The sequence below is a fragment of the Pleurodeles waltl genome, chromosome 11 (genome assembly GCF_031143425.1).
Source record: "Pleurodeles waltl isolate 20211129_DDA chromosome 11, aPleWal1.hap1.20221129, whole genome shotgun sequence".
In the NCBI taxonomy this organism is placed as follows: Eukaryota; Metazoa; Chordata; class Amphibia; order Caudata; family Salamandridae; genus Pleurodeles; species Pleurodeles waltl.
The window spans coordinates 405,793,057-405,799,602 of record NC_090450.1 but is presented as its reverse complement, the minus strand read 5'-3'; positions in this window follow the sequence as shown (position 1 = coordinate 405,799,602).

Sequence of the window (6,546 nt, the reverse complement as noted above, 5' to 3'; positions counted from 1 at the left end):
GCTTCCTCCTGCTCTCTGCCATCTAGAATGCAAGCGGGCAAAGCACCAACGGTAATGATCAATCACAAGACCTCCACTGAGCTTATTAATTTGGGTGTGTATGTAAATATATATATATATATATATATATATATATATGAAAGAAAAGATGTCCTGATCTGCGTGTTACGGCGCACTTAATTCTCCAGTGGTGCTGGTTTGAGGCAGGACAACCATATTTTCAAAAAACAAGATTCTCTTTCTGTTTTAGCAAGAGAAAACCGCACTCTGTCGTTGTGCCAAAAATACCTTAACTTTTAATACATTAGTGAGATCATAAACAAACAAACAGGAATCCCCTGACGCGTTTCGGTCTCACCAGACCTTGTTCACAGGTGTTTCCTGTGTGCTAATTTCGGCGCTTAAAATAAAGTACTCCAAAGTAACAGAAAAAATACTCAAGTTACACCACTTATCAAGAGTTACTCCATAACATCACTAAATATATATACTTTAACAAAGAAAAATTTAACGTTTTTCTATATACATATTTACCAAATTGTAACAGTGTTTTGACTACAATCCAAGGTGTTTTTCACTGAGTTCCACATTGCATTCTGGTATATGTAGTTTATAGCATTTCATTAAATCAAATTATTTTTAAATATATGTCATAAAATCTTGTTTCAGCGACTAATGGAGACTTCAAAACAATTTCTATATATATATATATGATCCAAAAACCGGTGAAAAGCAAATTTACTTGACGGCTGCACAATGTCTCGAGGATCCAATGTAGCGGAGAAATGAACAATCCAAAAAATCTCTAAAGATGTCGTTCATCCACTGTTTATTGTAATAATTAAAATAATGCTAAAAAATAATCACAATCACGCTGTCCTGGCCAAATGTCCAAAAATAGTCACAATCACGCTGTCCCGGCCAAATGTCTACGCCTTCAACTGGATATATATATATATATATATATATATATATAGAGAGAGAGAGAGAGAGAGAAAGAGAGAGAGAGTTTTATTTTCACAAATGGGCTTTGGTTTTGGAGAGGCAGGCAGTGACTTCCACTTCGACTGTTTGAGAGTTGGAGGGCTCGCCACAATACTGCAGGCTCGTGTGGACGGGGGATGCTTTGTCTAGGGCAGATAGGAGCCCTTATTTTTCCTTTGCCTTATTTTAGGAGCGGTGGTATGACTATGCAGGACCACTGGGAGTATGTGACTTTGTGGCCGTGATGTCTTTTTGCGTTATCGATTTGCCGCATCTGCCACATAATCCACCATCTGCTATGTAATTTGCAGATTTTAACAAAAAATGTTTCCAGGTCAAACAGATCAAAAGTTGCTAAATAACCAGAGGGCACTTCTAAAAAAGTAGCTTTTTAATTTTTCAGTGCCATATTGCTCACAAGACCCTTGCCCAGCCCCACCACTCTCAAACTTCACCAGCCGCCACTGGTGAGTTGTACATTATTTCCAGGAGAAAGGTAAACAGCTCTGTTATAAAAGTCTCAAAGTCAGATCCCTCTGCTCTTTCTTGTAAGCTCCTTACATGGATATTCTTCTTTTGGGAGCAATTGTCCATGTCTTCACAGCCAATGCATATTCTGCAGACTTTGCCAATTACTCTACTTTGGTCCCCATTTTTGTTTGTCGATTTGAGTCCCGATTTTCCAATTAGGGTTTCCAATTCTACTCCTCGATGCTAGTGAGTCTACAACTGTTCTCAAAGAATCCAATTTGGGCATCATGTCATCTTTTAGGGCCTGTAGCCCTTTGTTGAGCTTGATTTTCAGGTATTATGTGAGCTCCCTTCTTAGGATGGCCACACTGTCCAGGAAATCATATTTTGAAATAGCCATATTGTCTCAATCAGTCAGTGATTTGTATAGTGCTGCCTATCACCCATGGGGTCTCAAGGCACTGCCTGAGAGACTCACCTTTGTGGACTGAAGGCTCACCACATTAATCAACTCTGGAGTGAGAAGATTCAGTAGGCTTTTCTGGGAGTTTTGCTTCAGTGTCATTTGTGTTTCAGAATATGATGGCTGATCAGGCCTGTGCTTGTATTTTGGTACCTCCGTAACAAAGGGTCAGGTCGCATGCTTTTGTGCATTAGGTGAGGCTTACCTCTCAATGGCTTGCTGTCCCAAGACATAGGCCGCAGGTACTCACCGCATCGATCAGAACTACTAGAGCCAGTTGCCTCTTGATTCAACTCCCTGAAGTGCCAATTGGGCCCAGCTCAGCCACTGAGCTCTAGCAATGTGCCATTCAGAGCTCCACCGCTGCCATCTTATCTGTGGGCCCAGTCTCCCCTCTGCTGCCGAAACACAATGTTTTGGGCACAAGAGACACCAAATCCACTTTCACAAGCCCCCAGGCAGCCTCTACAGTACTGGGGGTGAACTCTGCTCCATCTAGCACACCGGGAGCCCTACAACTATCAAGCAGAATGAACGAGATAAGGGTTTGTCTGCTCTGGCTGCCATCCTAGCTTTGCCCCTGAACCTTTTTTCTACTTGCTTTTAAAATCAAATTGGACAACCACTTAGGGTCAAGCAGTAGTGATGTCATAAAATGAAAAGGAATTGAGAGATGTGTTTATGAGATGCACACATGTTAATATGGGAGCTACTTTATCAGGATCATGAATACAACACCACCAACAGTATTACAACTAACAATATGAGAAATACCACTACTAATGGAATTATCAATCTCACCATTAATAGCACTAACAATAACACCACTTATGCTAAATCCACTATTACTAGAACTATCAATGCCTCACTTCCAACACTGCTTATACCACCCCAATACACCACCTCTAATATCAATATTACCAATACTACCACCAGCAGTACCTCCACAAGACAATGACCTCATATACCACAGCAGCACTATAAATACCACAACCACAATACAAATACCATCACCAATAGCACCATTAATACCATCTCCTGTACTATTCAGCAATACCCCACTATCAGTACCACCACCACAACTAACCATTAACAAAGCCAATCGGTCTGTCTTTTATATCATGTCTGGCAGAAACATAATTTATTTGTGCCTGTGCTTACATGCTTTGTCACATTAAATCCAGCCTTTTGGCTTTGCCAATATTTATTTCTCTTAAGGTATCTAGCTTAAAATGTAGTGACTAATAAAGTTTAATGGTCATTTTGAAAGATACAGACAAGCTAATCAGCGGCGGTTTCTCCATGAGGGCAGGGGACCATCGCTCCCCCCCCCCCCCCCCCCCACTGCGCGCCACAGGTAACAAATATACAATAGCAAATAAACTATTTTATTGCCATTTTATCTTTCCCCCGATGTGCGTGCTGCAGTGCCCCAAAGGCAAAAGACAAGGGTGCATGTCCTCTGCTGCCGATTGGTAGGAAAGGACTGGAGCAGTGGCTGGCTGGACGCTCCAAAGTGCACATGTCATTTTGGCTGACTTTTATGCTCTGCCCAAAGTGACATGCACTTTGAAGCTCTCCTTTCAGCTGTCTTAAGACTACTGGGCGGAGACCAAGCACAGGTATCCAGGGCCAGAAGGAGCGTCTGGCCAGCCTGCTCCATCCAATCCAGGTGCTTCTTTCATGCTGATTGACAGCAAGCATGAGAGTAGTGTCTGGATTGGTCAAGGGAGCTCCACAGCAGATTGCAGTTTGCAGAATACCGAGGGGAGGGGGGCGTGCTGCAGTTGGTAGGTACCTTTTATTTTAATTTAACATGGGGTTTTGGAGGGAGGGGTTGTTTTATTATGGGCTTTCAAAGGGAGGGGGTATTTCATATTGGGCTTTTGAGGGAAAGGGGTGTTTTATTTAATTTTTTGGGAAGTGGTTTTCCTCAATTGAGTATTTCACGATTGAGCGGTTCACTTTCATTTGAGCTCAGTGTTTTGAGTAGAAGTGTAAGATGTAAGTGATCACCTACTATTAAAGGCTGCAATTATAACTTGAGTGATCACTGTAGTAGGAAGACTGACTTGGTAATGCCATTTTCAACAGCTGTTATAGCTGTATTGACGTATCATGCTGTTACTTTGGGGATTACAGACACATCTGAACCAGTCATTATGCCATGTATGAAACGCAATATGTCTCTGACAGCAACATGCAGCTAAAAACAATGTCAGATGATTACCATGGGATGTGTGGTATTACCTAGTTAAGTCTTGCTGAGCATGTATTCATCAGGAAGAGAAATGTTAAATATGAATGCTAAATATGATTTGACCATTTTAAAACTATTACAGTGAAATCCATTGTCCATGGAACCTTGCATTTGTGAAGGAAATATTGGGAACATTGCATCATATGGGGATATGATCCAAAAGGAATCTCAGGTAAAGAACATGCCTGCTTAAGGTGATTTAACTTCAGAAGCAAAAGGATTAACTCTCTCCGTGTAAGGTGGTATGATATCCAGTGCAGAATGGACAAAGCCTTTTGGGGGAGAAAATAGATAGTTTACCTAAAGAACAGTAGTGAAAGACCACTTAGGAAATCTCAAACTAGGAGAAACACATGAGTATAATAACCAAGGGTGGCAACAGTGCTTTAATTAATTTGTTTTATTGCAATTTCAAATATGCGAGCAGTTTCATCAGTTACACATAAACAGTGCTTTAAATAATTAAGGAAGGTGACCATAGATTGTTTTGGTAACGTGAAATTGAGGATAGCTTCAATTTAAACACTTAGGCCCTCATTACGACCCTGGCGGTTAGTGATAAAGTGGCGGTAATACCACCAACAGGCTAGCGATAACTTCCGCTAAATTATGACTATGGCGGTGATATCTCCCATAGACTGCTAATGTACCATACCAACTGCCAGGGCGGAAACAACATTCACCACGGCGGTAGCCAACAACAGCCAGATGGAAGACAAAGTACTACCCACCATATTAAGACACAGGAAACTGCCACCTTTCCCGGGGCAATACGAACGCCAACAAAAGCCTGGTGGAAACAGAGCTCAGAAGTGAAAGGACTTATCATTGGAGAGACAGGGGAGAACCACGCCGCCATGGAACCCGAACTGCAAGTTTTCCTGATGATCTTCTACGTCATGCTCCACCTGGAACACCAACGCCTATGAAGCTGACAACGGTGAGTACAGCCGCCTAGCACACAAGGGAGGGAGGGAGGAAAACGAGAGTGACACACACGCATGACACACACCAGACCCACACGCACCATACACACAACCAGCTGCACATGTAAGCCAATGGCACACGACACATAGCATAATAAAACACAGAGCAGATTGCTAGAGTACTGACAATGTATCAGCATAGCAAAACCCTCCACATGAACCAAATATATTTACAAATGTACATAAAGGGCCAATGCCCAGTTCAGAATCATAACGACACACAAGACTACAGGGCACAGACCAAGGCCCGACCTGGATCCTCACACATCCGTAGAGGACACTGCAGGGGCATGATTTTGCAAGTGGGAAGGCACCTCAGGGGAATGGAGGGGAGGGCACCTCAGCCGAATACGGGAACTACCCCACTAGTTCTGGAGGGGGCAACATTCCCATTGTGCAGTCCTGGGGAGTGCAAGGCCACAGTCTCTCAGGTGGGTGACTTTCCCACTGGTTCTGGAGGGAGCAACATAGCCATTGCTCTATCCTGGGGAGTGCAAGACCACAGTCTGTAAGGTGGGTGACTTTCCCACTGGTTCTGGAGGGAGCAACATAGCCATTGCTCTATCCTGGGGAGTGCAAGACCACAGTCTGTAAGGTAGGTGACTTGCCCACTGGTTCTGGAGGGGGCAACATGCCCATTGCTTTGTCCTGGGGAGTGCAAGGCCACAGTCTCTCAGGAGGGTGATTTTCCCACTGGCTCTGGAGGGGGCAACATGCCCATTGCTCTGTCCTGGGGAGTGCAAGGCCACAGTCTCTCAGGTGGGTGACTTGCCCACTGGTTCTGGAGGGGGCAACATGCCCATTGCTCTGTCCTGGGGAGTGCAAGGCCACAGTTTCTCAGGTGGATGACTTTCCCACTGGTTCTGGAGGGGGCAACATACCCATTGCTCTGTCCTGGGGAGTGCAAGGCCACAGTCTCTCAGGTGGGTGACTTTCCCACTGGTTCTGGAGGGAGCAAAATGTCCATTGCTCTGTCCTGGGGAGTGCAAAACCACAGTCTGTAAGGTGGGTGACTTGCCCGCTGGTTCTGGAGGGGGCAACATGCCCATTGCTCTGTCCTGGGGAGTGCAAGGCCACAGTCTCTCAGGAGAGTGATTTTCCCACTGGTTCTGGAGGGGGCAACATGCCCATTGCTCTGTCCTGGTGAGTGCAAGGCCACAGTCTCTCAGGTGGGTGACTTGCCCACTGGTTCTGGAGGGGGCAACATGCCCATTGCTCTGTCCTGGGGAGTGCAAGGCCACAGTCTCTCAGGTGGATGACTTTCCCACCAGTTCTGGAGGGGGCAACATGCCCATTGCTCTGTCCTGGGGGGGTGCAAGGCCACTGTCTCTCAGATGGGTGACTTGTCCACTGCTTCTGGAGGGGGCAACTCGCACAGCAGT